This window comes from Eutrigla gurnardus, assembly GCF_963514095.1.
Source record: "Eutrigla gurnardus genome assembly, chromosome: 7".
NCBI classification, from domain to species: domain Eukaryota; kingdom Metazoa; phylum Chordata; class Actinopteri; order Perciformes; family Triglidae; genus Eutrigla; species Eutrigla gurnardus.
This window is the reverse complement of record NC_139921.1, coordinates 15,243,161-15,266,866: the sequence shown is the minus strand read 5'-3', so window position 1 is coordinate 15,266,866 and position 23,706 is coordinate 15,243,161. Positions and strand designations below refer to the sequence as shown.

General features: G+C 42.8%; 1 protein-coding gene across 9 annotated transcripts in view; it reads right to left on the bottom strand.

The window, feature by feature from the left end:
* dlgap2a (discs, large homolog-associated protein 2a) overlaps positions 1-23,706 on the bottom strand; it is a 191,742-nt gene that overhangs the window by 103,900 nt on the left and 64,136 nt on the right. The window contains exon 1 of one of the 9 annotated variants that reach the window (XM_084014347.1): positions 13,265-13,315. The exons of 7 other annotated variants lie outside the window; for them this stretch is intronic. The gene's annotated coding sequence lies outside the window, so the exon portion shown is untranslated. Of the gene's footprint in view, positions 1-13,257; positions 13,316-23,706 lie in introns of those variants that run through there. One more of the 9 variants, XM_084014348.1, reaches the window with a different exon arrangement.

Below are 23,706 nucleotides of genomic sequence, written 5' to 3'. Positions count from 1 at the left end.
AGCCTGCACAATGCCTTTGTAACACAAAGTGACAGTGCCAGTGCCTTGCAGGGGGAAAAAACAGTCCAACACACGTTGCCGGACTTCTGAGGCCTACGGTTTGGTGTGCTTTGTACAGACCTTAGACCCTTTACCTGTGTTGGGTAAGTTAATTGAAAACTGCAATACTCATTACATGTTACTCATTGAAAACATTCAGCAATTACATTACACCCAGCTCCATCTGACATGCCTTTAAACAATTCCAAATCCTCTCCACCCACAAATTACATCATCAGGATTTAGCCAAAAAAGAACTTAATAGAAGGCATTGCGGTTTAACAAGCAGTCTACTATTTGGATGTATTTTCCAGTGGCGACTGCCTTAGTTCTGAAAAGTGAAGCCAATGCAGAAGTGCCTTAAACTTTTGCGCTCTCAACTGGCTATCAGGGGGCGACTGCTCTGGTTGCATAAGGAAGTCTGATTGCATGGAAGTCTCGCTACAAATACAATTCGTTTCTAAGGTTACTTTAACACTTAGCTGTAAAGTTTAACTGGAATTATGGAAGCTATCGTTGTTAACAGCTTCGCACCGGAAGCCAGATCCAGTCAGATGCAGTGCGGTTGCCACTAGGGGTGCCGCTCTGCTGCTTGTGTCAGATCCACCTGTTGCTCCTCCACAGTGCAACAGGTGGATCTGACACAAGCAGCAGAGCGGCACCCCTAGTGGCAACCGCACTGCACCTGACTGGATCTGGCTTCTGGTGCGAAGCCAGATCCAGTCAGATGCAGTGCGCTCTGCTGCTTGTGTCAGATCCACCTGTTGCTCCTCCACAGTGCAAATAGGGTTCCTTCCATCGTCCGGTAGCAAAATTCCAAGATGGTGATGGACAAAATCCAAGATGGTGACAGCCAAAATTCTTAAGTCAAGGCTTTGTTGTCTACAAACTAATGCGTGACGTCCCAATGATGACAGCCACTTGTTTTCTACAGTCTATGGTATTTTCTCAATTCAATTCAATTTCAATTTTATAGTGTTATATGACAAAAAATAAGTTATCTTAGGACACTTTACACATTGAGTAGGATTAGAACATTATTTTTTCAGAGCTGTAAAAGTGGGTGAGTAAATTGTCAAACTCACGTAAACAGAAATCTTTGTCTCCAAACTGTTGGCAATGCATTGGCCAACTGGCCTTCAACGTCACCAGTGCAGATAATATATATAAGTGATGTGAGCAGTTGGGTTGAAGTTTTTGCTGTTATCTCATGTAGTTTGACCACACTGAAAGTTTTTGGGGGGATTTTGATTTTGATGGTGTAATATCATGGACTTTAGGGTTTTCGTTAGATTCAAATATATTGTTAATTTTCCAATACATTTTTTCTTTTGGACAGCACAGTTATTGAAAATGTTTGGATCACACAAGTTGAAATAAATCCTATGGCAGCCACCAGTTAGCCCAAAAACAGTTCGTCAAACTGTCCTTAGATGGCCCCCTAATGCACCAGAGTCTTCAATGTTGCATTTGTGATGGAACGGGTACCGGCGAGACTTGTGAGAGCATACATTAATACCACCGAGGGGATTTGGATGGTTTGTTTGTGCGATGGGGTTTCTGGTGCTGTCAAAACCTGCACCACTTCAGTGCGTAGTCTCTGCGCTGAAATCAGACGTTCAGAGAGAATTTACAGCCATTAATTCACACTGGATGCTTTCAAAATGCCTGAGGCAAAATCAAACTTTGCTTGTGCTTAATACTGCAGAAAAACACGCTGAGTTAACAAGGGAAAGAGAGTTTTGAGGACTCAGATAAGAGGATGTGTGCGTGCCGTTGTGGGCGTGGGTGGATAAGAGAGAGGGAGAGAGAGAGACAGAGAGTAAAGAGGAGGTATAGAAAAAGTCCTCTTGCCAGATTCTTGGCCGAGGTACAGTCCACATCCAGATGGTCATTGTGTTCATGAGAGTCTTGTGTTACATAGCATTTTTTTATATCGGATTTGATCCAAATCTTTTCCATGTACCAAGAAACACAGACTGAGATATGTCTCATTGAGAGTCGTTTGTCGATGATAACTTCGCAATTCAAATCAGTTCTAACGATGATGAAAGAAGCTGGATCTGAACCAGCAGCCTCATTTTGGTTTATCATTTATGTTTGCGTAGGAACAAATGCTGTCCTTTGCTTCTTGTGGCAACGCAACAATTTGTCTCCAGTTTATTTAAAGATGATGTTCATGCTGCTGGAAATGCAAATCACATCTTGTTCGGAGGATTGTTGTGTGGTTTCACATTACATTATAAAGATTAATGAAAGAGTTTAAAGTCTAGCGCGTCGCATCAAACAATGAAAGAATGTCCCATTACAGCTGCCACTGCCACCTTTATCACATGGCTCTAAATAAGAAAGGAAAAAAAACATCTCTCCATATGTATAAACATAGCAATGATGACTCCATTTTCCCTCATGCAGTCTCTCCCTTGACCTACCTCCGCTGGCTACTTGCCTTGCGGGAGCACAGTGTGTCCACAGCACATCAGATCATGACTATCTGTCACAGAGCTAAGCCTCTGTGCATGCCTTGCAAAGCAGGAGCAGGCTCCATAATGAGTCAGGAGCCCAACATATTTTGTAGACTGCTACATATTTTCAAAACTTTAAAGAATTTTAAAGAAACCCTAGTATGACAAAAACCTACGACAACTATGGCAGTGTGGGTGAGGCAAAGGCACACAAATGGTAAGGTAGAAAAACACTTTGAAGGCAATCAAAGTTCATTTTGTATCATGTACTTGAAGATGGTGATTGGATGGAGTTGTGATTCTGAAGCATAGAACTAGCAGCGATTGGACAGGTGGTAAAGACATATACAGACAGTAAAGAGATAAGAGCTCAAATGGTAACGTCTGAACATGGCTGAACCATGTGATCTAGCTGCTCATTCGTACTAAATGTAGTTGAGCTGGGGAAAGACAAATCCAATGCACAAGGGATAAAATCACTTACTTGAAATATAACTCATTGTATGTAGAGCTATTCTGCATTACTCAATACAAAAACCAAAGCGCCCCACCTTGAATCAAATGCGAAAAAACAAAAGATCAAATATGCCATTAATCACACATTTACAGTATTTTCATTGAAATTAAAGATGAACCTTTCCAAACTCTGACACCTGCTGACCAAGAGCAACACTGCAACCAGATCATTTCACTGTACTCATACATATTTATAACTTTAGCTATTGGTAAATCACATTTCTCATGTCGAATTGAAATTGAATTGGAAACTATACTTCTGGTCAAATTATTTTTTTTCAGTAACCACAAGGAGCAAATAGGTTCAGTGGATCAACAAAAAATGGCTCACTCACCATAATTATGTATAACAGGTTTAAGGGATCACATCAGTAATGTATAACCTGGTGAACGTAAATGATTTTTCTATTGATGTGTAACTAAATGAGCCCATTTTAATTATATTGCACTGTATTATACACCAATATGTCTATTCCTCTCGGAAATGATGATTATCAGATCCATGTGTGATAATAATTAGAGTGAATCTGGATTTTGGCATCATGGCTGTGTGAATTGGCTTGATGTAATGCGGTGAGAAGCCCCTGAGAGACGTTTGCAGGGATCAATCTGAAGGCAAAATAAGCTGCACTGTTGCAGCATCCCACCACCCACACACTCACCCTGCTCACTATCACGGACCTAATCTAGTCATCTCTGCTGGAGGATGTGTACCCTGTATACAAGTGCGTGATCAATGTGTATCCGTGTGTATCTGTGTGTGTGTGTGTCCATCATTCATTCCTCTCCTTGTCATTCTTTTCCCCCTCTCCTTTCATTCATTCCCTCAAACCCTCCCACCTTGTTTTGATCTCGCTCTTCTTTACTCTCCCACTCACTCTCGGTCACATAAACATGCATGCACCCATCCGTCCGCCCACACTTGCGGTTGGTTGGCACGGGCGAGTCCCCGACAAGCGGCACAGTTTGGCGTGGGGTTATGCAAAAAAAAAAAAAAAAAAAAAAAAATGAAAATACAAGAATTGGTGCAGCACCACTGCCTAATGGTGTCTCCATGGCAACTAAGGGAGCAAGGCCCTGCGATGCAGTGTCAAAAGAACACAGGATTTGAAACCATCATCAGTAAATTAGCTTTGTGTGGTGGAGGGATGGGGTCAATTACATAACCGATGTAAGCTCCGTGCACATTTTTGCCACATTCAACATGGGGACTGGATCAGGGCTCCAGAGTGCGACCATTTTGGTCGCATATGCGACCAACATTTTTATGAGTGCGACTGAAAAAAATTGTAGGTCGCACTGGTGCACCTAACGCTGCTCGGGTGAAAAAAAAAATCATAAGCGCAGCATCTCTTTATGTTCTCCTGACGGTATCGTGGTCTAAACCAATAAGAGACAGAGCTCGGGCGGGTCCTTGCCTCTGATTGGCTGTGGTCCTTTTCACTGCTGTAAATTGTGTCAGTTCGAAAATGCGAGCGAGCAGAGCAGGTACTCTGAGCGCTTTGACGCTGAGCGCTTCGATTTACTTTGAAAATGAAGAGAGGCAGAAAGCCTCGCCCCGAGAATAATTAAAAAGCCCAAAAATATGCCTTCAGACAGGACTGGTTGAAGCAATTTCCCTGGCTGATGTACGATGAAGAAAAGGACTCAATGCACTGCATTTATTGTCGGGAGTGCGGTCAGCATTTGGCCGGTAATAGTGCGTTTGTGGAGGAGTCAACAACATTTCGCATCGAGACATTGAAAAAGCGCAATATGTCCAAAAAGCATACTACATGCCGTGATAAGTGTGTTAATAAAGTGGCCCCTCATCCAGCTGCATTTCAGCGTCAGGCTGTATCAATCACGTCCGCTGAGGAATCGGAAATTATTATAAAATTCAACGTCGCATACAATATTGCAAAGGAGGAGTTGCCGTTCACTAAATTTAAGTCTGAAATTATTCTGATGAAAAAAATGACGACACACTAAAGAACAAGACAGCTGCGGAGGTTGGAAACGCCACGTACACGTCATTCATGATTGACGGCGACACAGACGTCTCTACGAAGGAGTGCGTTATTTTCTACTGCTGCATTTTGCATAAAGGGAGGCCGGTCAACATGTTAATTAGACATGTCCAGTGGAGCATGGACACGCACAGTGTTTGAAGGTCATGAATAGGAAATTGTATAGTAGCCTATTCCTAATATTATTATTAAAAATGAATAGCCTAAGTAAGAATATAATTAGGCTAGGCTAAGATCACATAAACAGTTTTCCATTTGCAATCTATAGACTAGTGACCTGTATGATCTTTTTATTCTTGAGGAATTTATGCTGCCACAAAGCAAGCATTTACTGCGCTTGGGCATCAGTGTGCAGATTGGCTGGAGAAAACGGTTCCTCTGGGTGCTGATGGTGCTGCAGTTAACCTAGGCCATAAGGGGGTGTCATTATGTAAAAGGAGAGCGAGAAAAAGGTGACTTTTTGGCGTTAAAGGCGACGCGATGAAAAATGTGGGTGCACCTACATTTTGTGCTGGTGCACCTAAAAAAAAAAGTTAGGCGCACCAGTGCAACCAATGCAAAAAGTTAGTCTGGAGCCCTGTGGATGTCACATACAGTCAATGTAGCTTTATGTATGCTATTTCAACGATCATTTAACATCCAGATTTCCCTTTGTGTTTTCCCTTGAGTAGCTTTTATGCTGTTAAAAGCACCTTATTCCTCTCCACCGGACAGTATCACATATTATGAATCACCTTTTTCCAACTCTTTATTAAAGCTGTTTGATGTTTACACTGAATGAGGTATTTTAACCCAAGAGTTTTGTATGGTTGCACAAATTGATGTTTATGTTGCACAATATCAACATCATCAACTTTTGTGTGTTTGAAAAAGGATTTTGTTTATATAATGGCCCACCTAACAAGTGGTCCAAAAGGCTAAAACAGAGCTGACCCTCTGAAAGCTCAAGTCCGTTCTTCTATTTATTTATATAAATAATTTTGGTGCGTGTTGAAATAGCCCCTTTATTGAAAAATAGCATATTGCCTAGACCGACAAAAATGCTTTGGTAATTTACAATGGTAGTTTTTTTTTCTAAATGTGCTGAAGGATTCACATGAATAAAAAAACATAATAATTCAAACAAAGCATAATGACAATGAGCAATGACTTGTTGGTGGAAATGCTTTCAAGCATTTCCAACCTATGTTATCCTAATCTTTATTATTTTTTTTTTTCTTTTTATTATTCTTCTTCCGTACGTTTTTTGGTCGCCTCTAGCTTCTGCATACTTTCAGCTACAAAAACCATTCAACTATAAAAATGTTCAGCTTTTTCAGCTCTTTCCGGGACATCTTCAACATTTTTTCAGCCTTTCATACTTTTCATATTATTCAGCTTTTTCATATTTTTTTTTTCAATGCATTCCTATGGAGATCAGCCTAAAAACCTCTTTAACATCATCCTCTTTGAACTCCGACTAGTTTCACATACTTCCACCTACAGACTCCATTTAAACTTTAAACAATCTACAAGACTTTGAACTATAAAACTCTTGCTCAGTTTTTTGATATCTTTTACAGTTTTTATATAATCACAGTTTATGTTTTATGGTTTTTTCAGACCTCATTAGAGTTTATAATGGGTGTGTATTGCGCCTGCTAGAGTGCGTGACATCATCGTTAGAGTGTGAGAGCTCCTCGTCATACTTCAGATTTTTTTCCTTTCCAAACTCCTCCCGGCCACAATTTTCACTCTACACACGTGATCTTTTCCAATTTTGTAGACAAACTTGTCCTGTCTCTCACAATGTGCTCAAAAACTCTGTGACAGTTACAGAATTTGAACTAGCAACCTCTAAGTGCGGCCAAGTCTCTTTTGCTTCTCATTCGATCTAATGCAAATCGAGAAGCAGATTTTCAAAGAAATGCTGAAAATCACACATTTCTAACTCGCCCTAGCGTCCACATTTCTGACACTAGGAAAAAATAAAAGTGATCAGTGTCTTCAGCAGAGTCTTGTGGCGCTAACGGTGCGAAAATTTTGGCAATACGACTTTCGGTGTGAGCGTGAGAAGCTTTTGTTCGGACCCTCCGAAATGGAGGAATAGAGACAGGCTCTAGACAGTTACACAGGCGCGAAGATGGCTTTGATCTCTGTGGCTTTGATCTTTAGAAGTGACAGCAGGTGTGCTCTGATTGGCGGACAGGAGCGGCAGACAGGAGCAGTCAGTGGGATTTGTAGTTTTTTTTGTCAAACATCTTCTGATCAGGTATACTTTCACCTAGAAACTCCATTTAAACTTTAAAATGTATACACAAGTCTGTCTATCTCTCTCTGTCTCACTCTCTGTCTGTCTGACTACTACTACTACTACTTCTACTACTAGCCTACTACTGATACTACGTCCACTGCTCGTACTTGTACTAGTACTACTACTACTGCTACTACTAGCCTACTACTGATACTATGTCCACTACTTGTAATAGTACTACTACTAATACTACTAGTACTAGCCTACTACTGATACTACCTCCACTACTTGTAGTAGTACTAGTACTACTACTACTACTACTACTACTACTACTTCTTCTACTAGCCTACTACTGATACTTCCTCCACTACTTGTAGTAGAACTACTACTACTACTACTTCTTCTACTACTGATACTACGTCCACTACTTGAACTTGTACTAGTACTACTACTGATACTATGTCCACTACTTGTAATAGTACTACTACTAATACTACTAGTACTAGCCTACTACTGATACTACCTCCACTACTTGTAGTAGTACTAGTACTACTACTACTACTACTACTTCTTCTACTAGCCTACTACTGATACTACTTCTAATACTTCTACTACTAGCCTACTACTGATACTTCCTCCACTACTTGTAGTAGTACTACTACTACTACTACTTCTTCTACTACTGATACTACGTCCACTACTTGAACTTGTACTAGTACTACTACTGATACTATGTCCACTACTTGTAATAGTACTACTACTACTACTACTAGCCTACTACTGATACTACCTCCACTACTTGTAGTAGTACTAGTACTACTACTACGTCTACTACTGATACTACGTCCACTACTTGAACTTTTACTCGTACTACTACTCCTTTTGCTACTAGCCTACTACTGATACCATGTCCACTACTTGTACTTGTACTAGTACTAGTACTACTTCTAGTTTACTACTGATACTACCTCCACTACTTGTAGTAGTACTAGGACTACTACTACTAGTACTTCTACTTCTACTACTACTCATACTACTAATACTTGTACTAATATTACTAGTACTAGTAGTACTTCTACTTCTACTACTACTAATAATACTAATACTTGTACTAATATTACTAGTACTACTGCTAATACTACTGCTACTACTAATATTACTAGTACTACTGCTAATACTACTGCTACTACTAATACTACTTTTACTAATAATACTAGTATTACTGCTACTACTACTACTACTGATACTACTCCTACTACTTCTATTAGTACCCTACTAATACTAAAAACAAAAAGAACATTCAAATATTAAAATGTTCAGCTCTTTATGGACATTTCAACATGTTTCAACATTTTTTTGCCTTTCATATTCTTTTCAAATATTCAGGTTTTTCATATTTGTTCAGCTATTTAGCTTATTTCATACATTTGCAGATATTAAGCTTTCTGAATATTATTTAGCTTTTTTCATAATTTTGCACATGTTCAGCTTTTTCAAAATTCTCTTCAACTATTCAGCTTTTTGAATATTCTCTTCAACTATTCAGCTATTTCAAAATTCCCTTCAACTATTCAGCTTTTTGAATATTCTCTTCAACTATTCAGCTTTTTCAAACTTTTGCACATATTCAGCTTTTTTGAATATTCTCTTGAAATATTCAGCTTTTTTAATATTTTCTTCAAATATTCAGCTTTTTTTTCAGTGTTGCTTCAGCATTAAAGCATTTCCACGTATTTCCGCAGGAAATGCATTTTCTAGTTACATTTGAATACCTCCACAAAACTCACAACAATCAATTATCAGAAGTAGGCCTTAAACCACAGGGAAACCCTGGCCTTGACAGTCTCTACTCTGCCTTTACGGGAATTCTCTCTATAAAGTGCTGAATTGTTCATGATTGCCTTGTCATGACCCTCTTGAAAACAAAGTGACGCATCTCAAGGGGTTTTCCCACTTAAAACAACAGGTATTCCAAATATTTTTCCTGGATCCTAATAGCTTTCACATATAAAACACTCCATACACTCCTATACTGCAGGGGGAAAATGCAACTCCAGACACACATACCCATTACACAACAACACAAGGTGGGAAAGGCGGCGTGCCAGAGCACACAACCGTTTATCATCCTGTGACTTGGTGAATCCGAGGCGTGAAGGTGTGTCAGCAAATTACTGGTGGAGGTAAAGGTAAAACGCATCGTCGCCGCCGAGCCGCTTATCCAGGTGTGACTTCCAAGACGTGGGCCAGAGCAGCGCTTTCAAGTAGCAAAGAGGTTATTCTGTTTCAGTGCACGAGTCATTTGGCTTTAATGCTTTACCTGTGGCTCAGAAGCGGAGCTCTGGCACTGGCTCAGGCTGCAGTGCAACTAATTGACAGCCGGTGAGAGAGAGGAGGGGAAAGGGTGAAGCAGAGAGTACGAGGGAGAAAAGAAGAAAGAGAGAGTGTGTTGGTGAGTGACAGAGAGAGAGAGAGGGAGATGCTGAGTAGAGAGAGAGCTTTCTTCTCTTGTTTTTTCTTTTGGGTTCAGTTCAAGATTCCCCACCGGGAGAGAAGCCTGATCTGAAGAGGCGACTGAGGCACCCTGTATGTTTGCTTGTACGTGTGTGTGTGTGTGTGTGTCTGTGAGGGGTCGATGGGAGTCAGTTGGACACTGATTGCAGACCAACTGTGCACTGACAGTTCACGCCTCACACACACATGCAAACAAACTCACACAAACCCCCCCCCGCCCTCACACACACACACACTTTGGAGCACCTTCCCGACCAGCAACTTAATGGAACAGGCCAGGCAGCCATCTGTGTGTCCCACAGCAGTCTTGCATTCATCCAGAGCCGTGGAACATCATCCCCGTCGACTCACCAAATAGATACCCTGCCATAGCTTTCATCCGTGTCAGCTGCCGAAACAGTGATCCATGACAAATTAAACTCATCCAAATTAAGCTGTCAGCCATTTTCCAAGTCATTCTCCATTTCATTTCGAACGCATTCCTTTGGTGTAAAGTTCTCCAGGCTGCATCACAACAGATGTGACTCTCCTCACGTACGGCGCGTCGGCATTTTTCAGAGATGCGTCGTTCCAGTAGCCGGTCCCTGTTGGACTGTGACAATGCGCTTCCTTAGGCTGTGCGAATCAACACAAGTGGTCCACAAATGGGAGCTCTGCAAACATCATTTGTCACTGTAGCGATGTGGAAAGTCCTGAATGTTCAAAAACCACTTAACTATCAGAAAACCTTCACAGTCCAATAACCTTTTTAAGAACCCCGGCTTTCCTTTACTCACTTAAAGATGTGTAAGTCCAACACTCCTGCACAAATTGATTTAATTTGCTTAACGTGATTATATATTATAACACGTGATATATATTCTATCCGTGGTCTCACAGTTACATGTCAGGATGCAGAGCGATGATCGTTTCCCACTGATTTGCTTATGGCCGACGGCTGTTTTCATTGTTTGTGAGCTTCAGCGTTAGAGCGTCCATGACTGCTGCTGTCAAAAGCTGTGAGTCCATTGTCACTGACATCCAAGAACGCCCAGAATGGTTCTCCTTCATCCTTTAAAGCGCTGCTGCCTGTGTGTATGTTAATACCGATTTGTTCATTTATGTGATTTTTGTGGGAATCACCCATTTAATTCAGAACCCTGTCGGCATGTTGAATGGTCACAGTTCAGCTTACATGTTTACCAAACTACACACACACACACACACACACACACACGGGCCATGTTTATCATCCTAAGGAAAACACATTATGTTAACAGCAAGCGAGCTGTATGTGCAATCAAAATCAGCAGCCACTCAAGGGTCAGTCATCTCGCTTGGAAATAAATGTGACTTCCAACAGGAAAAAAGCTATATCTGTCTCCTGCTTCATCCTGATGCCTGCCAGGCCGCTTAGAAGACAAACCCAACACAGCAGGTGTCTGACAAGACCATACACCCTGTCATTGTCAGCCAGGTTAATATATACTGTATCTAGATTGCTCAAGTCTGGTGCAGCTTAATAGAGGATAAGGGGTAACTGGTCATTTTAACATTTGTGCACATACAGCGCGTGCAGGGCCACAAAATGTGGCATGTGCCGGATCTAATTCTGATGCTTCTGCAAATGGCACAATGGCAATGATCAGTGTAAAGTGGCGTGTGCAAAGGCAACAGCAGTATTGGTGGCCCAGCATGCATTTGAATTAATTAGGAGCTATGCTGTGCAACATGGATTGAAATTCACAGCACTTACCCAGAGCTGGACCTATATGCCTCCAGCTCCTTGATTATATTTCGGTCGTGCAAAAGCTATGTTTCCTATATGTGCATGTGAGCACGAAGGCAGCAAAACAAGCACTTGCATTAAGTGGGACATCGCACGGCTACGTGATGTAGTACCCTTCGAGATGGTGGGGATATAGTGCTCTGGCTCAATGACACTTCAGGAAGTCAGATGATTACTTTCACTGTGACTTGAGACAGGGCTTCCCTATAGCTGCCTTATATATATATACCTAAAACCTACAGTGATATGATAGTCCATGCAGGATGCATGAAAGGGGAAGTACCAGTAAGGGCCTGCAATTCTGATTAATGAGCACCACTTGGTTGTGTGTTGCTGAAAACTGGAGATCCCTTATTCAATGATTACCCACATCCTTGATTCTTCAGCTTAGTGACGCGAGAGGCACAGTTGTTCAAGCGCGACAGCAATAACGCTACACACCGGCTCCAATTCCCATCAGAGAGGTCCAACCGCACCTGTAAAAACCCAGCCTGCCAGCAAGTTACTACCGATTACAAGCATCTGTTCAAATACCGTAGGCAGATAGATGAAGAGGCTCTCTCACCAAGCCTACGCTGTCTGCGGCTGAGCAGCACACCGTGAGCAGCTTTTGGTGGGAGAGAGTCTGTCTGCAGTGCAGCAGTGGACATGAACATCCAAGCATCTCCTCTTAACAGGCTGCAGTGGCGAGCTGATTTACACCGGGGAGGGGGGGTCAAATACTCTGGAACCCAGGTTGTAAATCGCCACCGAGTCACCACCCACAGTTCAACGCCACCCGATACCTGAGGAAGAGACGGCACTGTGCTGTGGACGAGTGTTTCCCAAAAGTGAGTGTGTGCTGCTGCTGCTGACGTCACCAACCACAGTCGGAAAGGGAAACACACACACACACACACACACACACACACACACACACACACACACACACACCTTGAAACTAAAAGCACTTCATTCATTCAAAAGAACAAAACAATGCACAAGCCGCCCACTCAATGCTCAACCCTACATGAGAGTGTACATCGAGGCTTACAGACGCCCACACAGTCGCATGTACGCGTTCACACGCACATGCCAAGAGTAGCGTGCTCCCTCAACAATGCTGTCATAGAATCTCCTTGTTATCATCTGTGCTGCACTGCACTCTTACGCGCAATACGTACACAGGGTTTCCCTCAAGGAAGAAAAATAATAATGCTGCACTTTTGTGAAAACCCCAGCCCCTCTCCCTCCCTCCCTGCAAGAAACACGCTCCAAGAGCTCTGAATACACATTAATAGAAGCGACCACCACTCCCTGACAGCCAATATAGACGGGATTATGGATGACAGTGTATGGAGCATTCGAATGTGCGTGTACAGTAAAAGAGGGTAAACACAGCTAATCCTGCCTCAATGTTTAAAAAGCGAATGATCGCAAGTTGCTGCAGTAGAACAGAATATATTGCAGTCCAAATATGATGGGAGCTCAGAGAGCCCAAGTGTTCTATAATAAAGCACAGATGTGCACACAGGCATACACACTACACCATATGTGGAGCATGCCCTACGTTGGAGCTGTTTACACACAACTTCTGCCAACATGCCATCTCCTCCTCATCAGAACATGTCAACCCCACCTCGGGGAGAAATGAGCAAAAAGACGCTCCCTTGTCACTCACTACATCAGACGCAGGATAAAAAAAACCCCCATCAAGCCAGAGAAAGAACTTACCTGGCACAGAGTCTAAAAGCAGCGGGTGTTTAAGAGCACGAGCTTCTCTGTCACCCGGAGACAGCGGAACATAACACAGTCATGTGTGCAAGAGGTGTTGGATTAAACACTTCCCGAGCTCTTCCCTCCTTCAATCGTCTATCCTATGACTTTTCCCCTGCAATTATCCAGACCCTCTAGGCAGGGAGAGGGAGGCGGCAAAAGAACGAGGGCTGGAGACGAGGAAGAAGGGTGGGAAAATGACAGCGGGATGCTCGGATCTCCTCCACTGAGACGAGTTTGCGAGCGCACCGTGAGGACCATCCACTGCAGCAGAGCAGAGCGGCACAGCGAGAGAGGGAGAGGAGAGGCAGGCAAAAACAGGCATTCGCTGCTGCTGCTGGTTCCAACAGCATGGTTGGAGCCAAAACGCGGGACTGGAGTCTGGATCCTGGACTTCTCCCTTACAGAGCGTTTACCCGGACAGATGGAGAGTTATGGGAGAGACAGTGGCGAGCAACAGAGAAACAGACAGTGAGAGGCTTCTTCTTTTTTTTTTTATGCGACACCGAGCAGTATCTCAATGCCTTTCCTCACTCATATATATATATATATATATATCCCTTCCTCGCTCTACTACTGCATGGTGACCACCATTCTCCGTCTTCTTCTGTGCTCTCATCGACAGTGTCGCTGTGGATCAACTTCTAAACTGACACCACATCACGAGCCCTTTTCGGGCCCTTTTCAAAGTGTTTGTTTCCTTTCGAAATGTCTCTTTTTCGCTTCCTTTTGCTCCCTCAGTCAACAATAATGTTTGTCACTGTAATCATGACTTTCACCTTATGGGCCCTAGTTTCGTAGACTAGGCGTAGTCAGCGCGCAGCGCACCTGCGCCACGCGGACGGGGTGTGTCCGCCTGGACTTTGCAAGTTTCATGCACAGCGCAGGCTAGCGCAGGCACGCCTCCTGTCACTCCCACCCGCACAAGTGGGAAAGAGGGAGGAGAAGAAGGCAAACTCACAAAACGAGGCATTTGAAAGTTTGTAAGTACACCAGGAGTTTATTTAAATGAACACTTGCCTGATAGCTTCTATCCTCGGCTGCTATGCTACCGCAGCGTAGACGCCACTTCCGTGTTTACCCAGCCGATGCCGTGACGCGAGTTTCACACGAGAGTAGGGTTGTCACAAGAACGAATACTTCGGTACCAATTCGATGCCGACACGAAAAAAATCATTCGATACTTGCTTTTTTCTGGTATCGTCAGAACCGAATATACAACTTTTCACTCGGCGAACAGTGTCGATTCTTGGCGGAACTGATGGGGGCAGTATACGCTTGTGAGCAGCACAGAGCAGTAAGCGGCGCTGAAGAAGAAAACTTGCCGTCTTCGAAAAAAATGGCTTCAGCAGGTGGGAGCGAAAGCACAACACGTCGGCTCGTCGACAAGACAGGTGCAAAGAGTCGCGTGTGGAAATATTTCGCATTCGAGGCGGATGAATCCGGAGCAATTCTTGATTCAAACAAGCCGACATGCAAAAAGTGCCTCAGAAGTTTTCAGACCAAAGGAGGAAGCACGTCAAACCTGGCTATAGGCCACTGCTGTTCTTTTTTTAATGTAAAATAGTTGACTATTGTTATTTATGACCATATTTATAAGCACAGTATTGTTTGTTTTTATACTGGATGGCTATAGGTCTGTTGGCAGCTGGTACTGCAATTTAAATCTTGTGCAAAAAGATCTTAAAGCACAGTGGTGTTAAATACTTGACAGTTTGAAGCAGTTTTCAATAAATTAGTGAATTTAAAAGTACATGGGTCCTGTTGTTTTTTTGAAATTCACAGGTATTGGTATCGACTACTGAAATTCTGGTATCGTGACAACCCTACACGAGAGTATGAAAAAGTTTCGCTGAGTTTTTATAAATGCTTGTATTATCAGGTCAACAAGTGTTGACCTGATAATACAAGCATTTATAAACATTTAGCGAAACTTTTTCATACTTTCGCGTGAAACTCGCGTCACGGCATCGGCTGGGTAAACACGGAAGTGGCGTCTACGCTGCGGTAGCATAGCAGCCAAGGATAGAAGCTATCAGGCAAGTGTTCTTTTAAATAAACTCCTGGTGTACTTACAAACTTTCAAATGCCTCGTTTTGTGAGTACAGACCCTATGCGTACTACTGTAGAAGTTTGGTAACATTCCATGCATTATTAGTAGAGGTGTGCATCTTCACTGCCCCCACGATTCGATTCGATTACGATTCACCAGTCTACGATGCGATTTGATTCTACGATGCATCTTCTTGATGCATCTTGATGCATTTCATCCTCAATTTTCAATATTACCATTCATGGCTTTTTCATCAATTAAAACAAACAGTCAGTATCAATGTGAGCTCTTTATTTAGAAAGCTGCTTTTAAATTCAGATGTTAACAAATTTCACGTTTTGTTGCATTAAGTTGTAGAGAAAAATATAATTATAGGCCAATCCTACCAACGTGTTTTAATTTTAATTCCTCATTCACGTAAATGACGACGCTATAAAGCCGTAAGTCCTTCACTATAAGCTCCTACACACCGAGGTATCCTCTGGGCTCTTTCGGACTTGGATGGCAACTTTCTCACGGACTCGTCGATCTTTGGCTGTGCTGGGTCAGTAGTTTTCTTTCCGTTGTGACCAGAGGCTAACATTAGCTCAGCGTGCCATCGGCTAATGTGGTTCCCCATATTAGCGGTGTTACCGAAGTATTTGATTTTAGCGTGGCAAGTTTTACAAATAGCATGGGTCTTGTCCAGTTGTCGTCGCGTCCCAGCAGCTTCATAAAATCCGAAATGTTCCCAGATATCCGCTTTAAAATTGTGTGGATTTTTTTTTTATCGCGCATCGGCTACCGCTACTGCGTTCCTCCATGTTATGATGGTCGCTTTACGGTGTTCGCTCGCTTGTCCGTCCTTCACCCACAATGCAACTTGAACTTTACAACTTTATTGTCCAGCAGAAACGGGAAACGCAATAAAAATTGATTATGTGACGTTACTGCATCGATTCAGAATCGTCCCATTAAGCATCTCGATGCATCTTTGAATCGATTATTTTCTGCACCCCTAATTATTAGTGGGGTAATTTACGAGATATACCCTCTGTACCGTAGCGCTAGTACTAAGCCATTCGGCTGATAGCGGCTATCTTGACCAATGCTGACCATCGCTAAAAATGCTTCCGAAGGGGTATTTGGCTGGATGTCATGGTGGAAATTACCTCGGGTGCATTTTACTCCGAACCATCACTTTAACACAGCCGATTCAGATCTTCACCAATCAAATGAGCTCCTCTGCTCACCTTTAATGCGTTAGGGGAGGTTCAGTGCAAGTTTCGTCACTTGACAACCCGATGACAGAGGCAGCGCCGCCGCTCCCACCACGCGCATCACGCGCTGTGCGTGCGTATCATAATAATAACAATGCCGATATTATAAAAAACAGAAGAGAGAGAGGGAGATGTTTTGGTCCGAGAGGCTGAGTTTCCGTTACGCGTGCCATCCGCCTGTGATCTGACGTCAGATGTGACGGGACAATCTATATAGATATAAATTCACGTGTTGATTCAATTAGTTGCATTAAATAGTGTTTGTTGTGATTATTTATTGCATTTAAATGTGCCTGGAACTGTGGAAACCTGCCTGTGAGGTCAGCCAAACTGCCACTCCGCCAGCTGTAATTCACCTTGAATGAATGGACTTTATTTGCGCCTTGCGCCTTACGCCAGCAGTAGACCAGGTTGGAGCTGGCGGGCTTTCGGCGAAGTCTCGGCGAGGCTTTTTGCCACGAAACTTCCGTTGCACCAAGCTGAATCTGTGACGCCTCCCCCTGCTGCCCCGCCACACCCATCTTGGCGCAGGCGATCCACTAAACTGCCAAACTGACCGTGTGCAAGGCTGCGCGGGTCGAAACTTGCATTACGCCGGCTCCGCCACCCTGCGCCTTCCTGCGCTGCGCCACGAAACTAGGGCCCTATATCTTTCGAATTTTAGGATTCCTGCTTATGAAACAGAAATGCACAGCAAATGATGGTACCCTGAAGTTACATAATTGGCCAAATGATGCACCCAAACACAGGCACACAAGTGATATGCATATTCAAAGCATCCATAGTTTGAAATAGGAATCAATCCAACAATGTGGCGCAGTTAAATGCCTATCAAACTGGGGCAATTGGACCACCTGGCTGAAGTGCCTCTTGCTTGCCTCAACAGGGGAACAGGTTTTTAGTTGGAGTCCTTCGGTCCCAGCAGGGCTCAAGGTCGCTTGGCAGAGCTGCTTGCAGGCAGCTCAAATCCTTCAATGATTAACAGTGGCAGAAAGGACGGAGCAGCTGTCAATCCAGATCTACAGTCTTGGCAGAGAGAGCCGGGCCAGCAAGTCGCCGCACAATCCACCGGTGCTCGACCAGGTAGAGCAGAGATTTATGAGCCCGCGGAAAAAATTAATTCCCCCTTCTCTGGAAAAGTGGGTACATGCATAATACTGTTCCCTCACTTCACGTGAGAAATATTAAAGAGAGCAGAGGATGGGACAGAGGAGGGGACGGGCTGTCTGGGTTTATAATGAGGCAGTGCTTTAATCAGATGGGTTGATACCTGGTCGATTAATATTTGCACAGCACTCTTTTGGTCCTTTGCTGTAAATCACATGCCAACTGCTTTTGATATAATCTTAATTTTGATGGCCATCTTTTTTACTGGTGACACATTGTGTTTCTTTACACTGGGTATTTTTTAAATGAATGCAGTTGTACAACATATAAGACATGCCACCGAGGCCAGAGCCAGTATCTCAGTCGCAAACACCACCAAAATGATAGTGTGTAAGTCCGTACAAGTCTCTCATACCATGCATGTGTGCAGGCAGCCAGCAGGACGGATCGAATGTGTCTGCTCTATGTGGCCAGTAATGAGCAGAACGTGATGATAACCCATCCTACACAACTTCATCATCAAAAGCAAGACGTGTTCTTTATTATGGAAGAACTGAAAACAATCTCCCAGCATACAGTACCACTGCCCATGTTTATACTGTTGGTGCAGCAGAGGACATCATTTTCTGATGTATTTCTGATTTTAAAAAAATTAATTACTGATTTATTTCACACTTTCATTATTAAAAAGAAAAAAAAATAATGAAATATTGTGAACCAGAGAAAAAGTCAAGACCTATACTTTGAAGTCTTCTATAAGCATAGCCTCTTTGTTACCTTTCCAATCCTTGTTTCTTCCTGCCCTTCTTCCTGATCTCTCTTGTCTTCCTCCTCCTTCCTTTGACTCACATATTATCAGTTTCTGAGCTCTCCAAGCCCCGAACACACAATGCCTCTACTCTCCTGTGTTTCTCGGTTGGCTGGAAACGCTGCCCTTCCTCTTTGTGCATAACAAATCTCATCTCACAAAAATATTCATTTCACAGGTCGCTGTCCCATACAAGCCAATATCCACGCGGGGAACGGCATTAAGCATTATTCCCTTCTCCAGTCAAATTGGAAACAGCAAAGTGGGGCTGTGCCAAAGATATCAGCCTCCTGCTGTATACGCGGTTTGTCCTTGTAATGAGGTTGCAGCCACTGCTAACTATTCATTCTCGTCATTCAACAGCCGGCCTTATCGCTGCTCTCCATTGACTTTGGCTTAACGCTGTGCAAAGGAGTCATGTCTCACTTGCCTTGTTGTGTTGAACTGATGTGATCTCAACAGCGTGTTATCATACAGGGATAAACCACACCCCATGATTCCACTCACTGTGCACGGTGTTATGCAGGGAGGGACAGAGCTACATTTTAAAACAGTGAATCTAATTTCCTCATTTAAAACACTTGACACTACACTGAGAACTGACATCTTCCTGGTTGGACACGATCCACATCTTAATTCTCTTTCATAAGATCATCTGCATCTCCTCAGTAGATTTTCTCTGTGATGTTTGATGATGGAATAATAAAATAACTGTAATTCCTCACCTGTCCTGGTTGACAATAGCAATAAATGACAAAAACATATTTGTGTTTGAAGTGAGCATCATCAACCTGGTTGGTCAATGCCATTTTGCACTCAAACAAAAGTATTACACAAAAACTATTACGTCTGAATGAACAAGCATGAGACTTCATTTTGTTTTGAGGTCAAACTTCAGAAACATTTGCAGTACAGCTTATGGCAGAGGTCGGCATCCTTTTTGATGTGAAGAGCCTTTTTTTAAATATTCAATGTTGCAAAATCAACATTTAATTATAATGCTATATCAAACAATTTAAACTCCCAAAAATGTTTCCATTTTCCCACCATAATCAGGACATTGTAATTATATATGAAATATTACTGTATTACTATACAAGAAGGCAGCCATCCTTATGAAAACATCCTCTTCATCTGCAATAAAAACCTCTGGGAAAAGCCAACACATACTAGCTAGTCAGAAGCAGAGTAAGGTCTTTGTAGAATTCAGGTAGAGGGAAAAAAATCAATCAAGCTGCCATAAATATCAGGCCATGTAACTGCCAACCGCTGTGAAAGAAGTCATTTGTCATGCGGATAAGTGGGCACCTGTGTTGCTGGAGTTTTGACCCTCTTCAGACTTGTTTCCTTCTTCATGCACCTTAGAAGAAATGTTTCCAGAAACCCCAACTCTGTTAGTTCATTCTGTAATTATCTGTCTAAACGCTACAATAGTTTTCATTGTTAGTGGCGGACACCACCATTCACGCGTGGAATTGAAATTTACATTCCTACATTCACAAGAAATGATGCAGGAATTAAATCCATTGTTACCGACTGTAATTATAGCTCATCAGGTTCGCTGTTTATTTTTGCAAAACACCGGCTGGCTTTTATTGTGACGCGGTCACAGGAAACACCATCTTTACCACTGAGATTAGCACTGACAGAATTTGTTCATCAAAAATGGATGCAATACATGGTCATTCTTGGCATTTTTGGCAGTAAATCAAAACAGTAAGCAGTAAGTCAAAACAAGGAGGAGCCAAAAGCTTGGATCTTCCCATTATGCCACTAAAAAGGATATTTTATTTGATCTTCCACGCCCGGTAAATGCATGTTTTTTAAACTCTGTAATAATAACTATTTGTGAAAAAAGGAATAAAAAAATTGTTCTCCAATCACAGGCTATACCAGGTGATGGGTTTTAATGACTGCAATACTGGTATTTGTTGTGCTCTCTGGAAGGGCAAGTTTGAGATAATAATAAATAAAACCCAGCAAAGTCCCACATCTATACTAACCAAGCCCACACACATGCATTGCTTTGACACACTGTAGCCAACCACTGGTGGTAGAGTGTGTTGCCTGCACAACGTCAACCACACTAAACTACAGTGACATTAAATATATCCAAGAGGAAATATCCAAGTCTATCAGACAAATCAAATCCAGAGTTAATTTAATACCGCGTCTGTGTTCCTGGCATAGCTGGCTCTGCTTGACGCTAGAGATAATGGCTCCCCTAGTTTATCTGCGTTCTCTGATCTCATTTGCTGCTCCGCTTTGTTTGTTGTTTTTGCAAATGCTGTGTGTTTGTGCGTTACGTAACCCATTGCTAAACACCGCTGTAGTCGCCCAACGTATTCAAGGTTTTCTCACACCCTCACAACCCCGCCATACAGGGCGTCTACGTCACGGCCGTGCACCGATCCACATCTCAGCTGCTCGTACCACACTGGGGAACAACGCCGCTCGAGAGCATCTGAATCATTCACAGCAGGCTGAATGGATGCTGGAGCCGGTGGGCCGACGTTGTCTGCAGGGGTCCGTCGTTCTCACAACGTCCTAAGGCTATGAGAAGAGTGAGCTGCAAAGAGTAGCGTATAACCCTCACCTATTTTTCATGTACGTCCCTCGTTCATACCCACTAGCTTCCTGCCACCGGCTGGGTCAACACAGGGCTTGATGAATGACGCCTAGTGAGGCCTTGAGAAAAACACTGTGCTGAGTAAGCCACGTCGTTCTGTTTGCAGTTTAGGAAAGCACAAGAAATGACTGTGTGATTACTTGGCTGAATTAAGTAATGTGATGGATTTTCCCGAAGGTAATAACACACCGAACTAAGACAAATGTGTGGGCGAAAGCCCTTCGACCGCAAGCGCATAATAAAGAGGCACAACACACATGCAAACACGTCTGATGTTGGGGAAAACTTGGTTGAGTAATTTGATGAAGCTGTTTTATCATTTATTCTGTGTTGTTATGCCTTTCAGTCCATCCTCTCTCCATAACAGTTCACTTAGTGCGATAGTTGTAGACTTTGCTAACTATTTTTCCCCACTTCTGACATCCGACAGTTGAAACTGTTCATTGTATTGTATTGTAAAAACAGAAATGTTTGACATTTCCAATTTGATCTCTTCCTTCCTTCAAGCTACTTCTCGATTTGACACAAGCTGAACTGAAGCAGAATCAAACACCATATTGTTCCTCTATCTGACTGCAACTGTGCAACAATGATAAGCACTGCCAATTTAATTATTCCTGCTTGACAATGTTTTCCCTTTTATGGGCTCTTATAAAAATACATTTATTTGACCAGATACGGAATCCTTAATTGAGTTTAACGCAACACTAGAATTGAGATAAAAAAAACGGACTTCTTGATCCGAGCCGGACATCCTCCCTTGAGGCCCGTGTGTCGTGCGGGTTTGCGATGAGCTTCGTAAATGATGTGTTTGCCTATTTGGAGTCCTGACTCAGCAGGCCGCTTTGTGGCAGGGGCCCAGTGGAAAAGGAGACCTTCAGCACTTTGTCTCTGATTCATCTAAATCATTAGTTCTTTAAAACACTGTGGTGGAGGGCGAATGTTTATGGCCAGGAGACATCAAAGGTGTAAATCAGGTGGGTGCCGCTGGCCCCTCCCCGGGGGCATCATCAAAAATATGATAAACGGTCAGCACATTCGGGAAGTGTCTCTCGTCCGGCAGTCATTTTACCGCCGAGGTCAAACCGGTTAATCTCTTGTGTATAAAAAGATGACACGACAGTGAAGGAAGAAATCCAAGCATGCAAGGCCTCATTATTCTACTGCTGGTGCAGCTGTGTTTGCATTACTGTAGCTGAGTTTCATCGTTCTCAACTTCATGGTTCAGTCGTAAAAAAGTGTACACTTCAACTCAGACATGCACAGACTGAATGACCCTTTGACCTTTTGTCCTCCCGGCTACGGCTGGAGACAGCAAAGGCGATTCTTGATCATTTGAAATAAACTTTTTGGCATTTGGGGATCCGCCGCAGCTATCAAAATAGTATATTATTCTTCTTTTAACTAGGTTGAATAGAAATTTGGTGAATGCACACACTCTTGTGTTACTTGTTGGACTCCAAGAGTGTAGTTCAGTCAAAGTATTCTGAAGGTCGACGCAAACACAAGACGCCATGACTCAAGTGGTCTCTGAGTTTCAGGCACTGGGACAGGCACAAAGAAAAAAAAACAGCATTCGCCACTGGAATTCACTTTAGTCTGACTACGAGAATGTTTCCGCTTGAGTCTCCTCTTTCTACTCACATCACTGTAGCTCTCAGAGTTCCAACAATGTACTGCACATAGAAATGTAGGTACAGTGAAAATACAAAAAGGTCACACTAACCTATCAGATGGCATTGTGCTAATGAAAGCTGTGCGTATACAGTATTTTTGGACCTTTGCAGGTCCTTTGTACTCTCAGAAGGCCACTCTGTCATCTGCAAGTCTGGAGGCCCGATATGTGCTTTCTCAGTATCCGAGTTACCTCTCCCTAATTTGACACAATCCTTGGGGAGGACTCCGGTAATACAGCCAAAAATTATGTCGGGAGGTGTTATTCCATTCCCAGAATGGGTGAGAGAGACAGATAATTTCACATGAAAGAGAAAAAGGGAAATGAGATGCATTAAAGAATGAGCAATTGAGATCATTGCACTGGCCGAGATGCGGTTTTGTGTGGAACCAAAGCTGGACTTAATCAAAAGAGGGCACAGGATGAAGAACAGTGCTTACACTGAAATTAAATATTGCTTTATGTTCACGAGCAGCGGCTTTTGCTGCGCAGCACTGCATAGATCGTACTGATTGTGAGCTATCTCATTCAGATGGGAAGAGTAGTGAGCTCAGTAAAGAGGGAGGGAGATTATGCTTGCTATTATAGGTCTGAATAATCCCAACACTGGTCTCAAATACAAAAACATCCCAGATGACATGAACTGAATGAGTTAGGACAGTGATTTTCTCTGCCTGCATGGACCAAAAAATACCAAAACTGTCCTTCTTCTGTCTTCCTCTGTCTGAAATCATGGACCTAGAAAATCGCCAGAAATGAAAATGGAAAGGAAATATTCCTATCATCACTATTTAGGAAGTGACTGTTGTGTCTCATCTCAGAGGCCGTCTTGTAGAAAATGCTGCCTCCACATGTTCAACTCTGCATCTGGTGCTG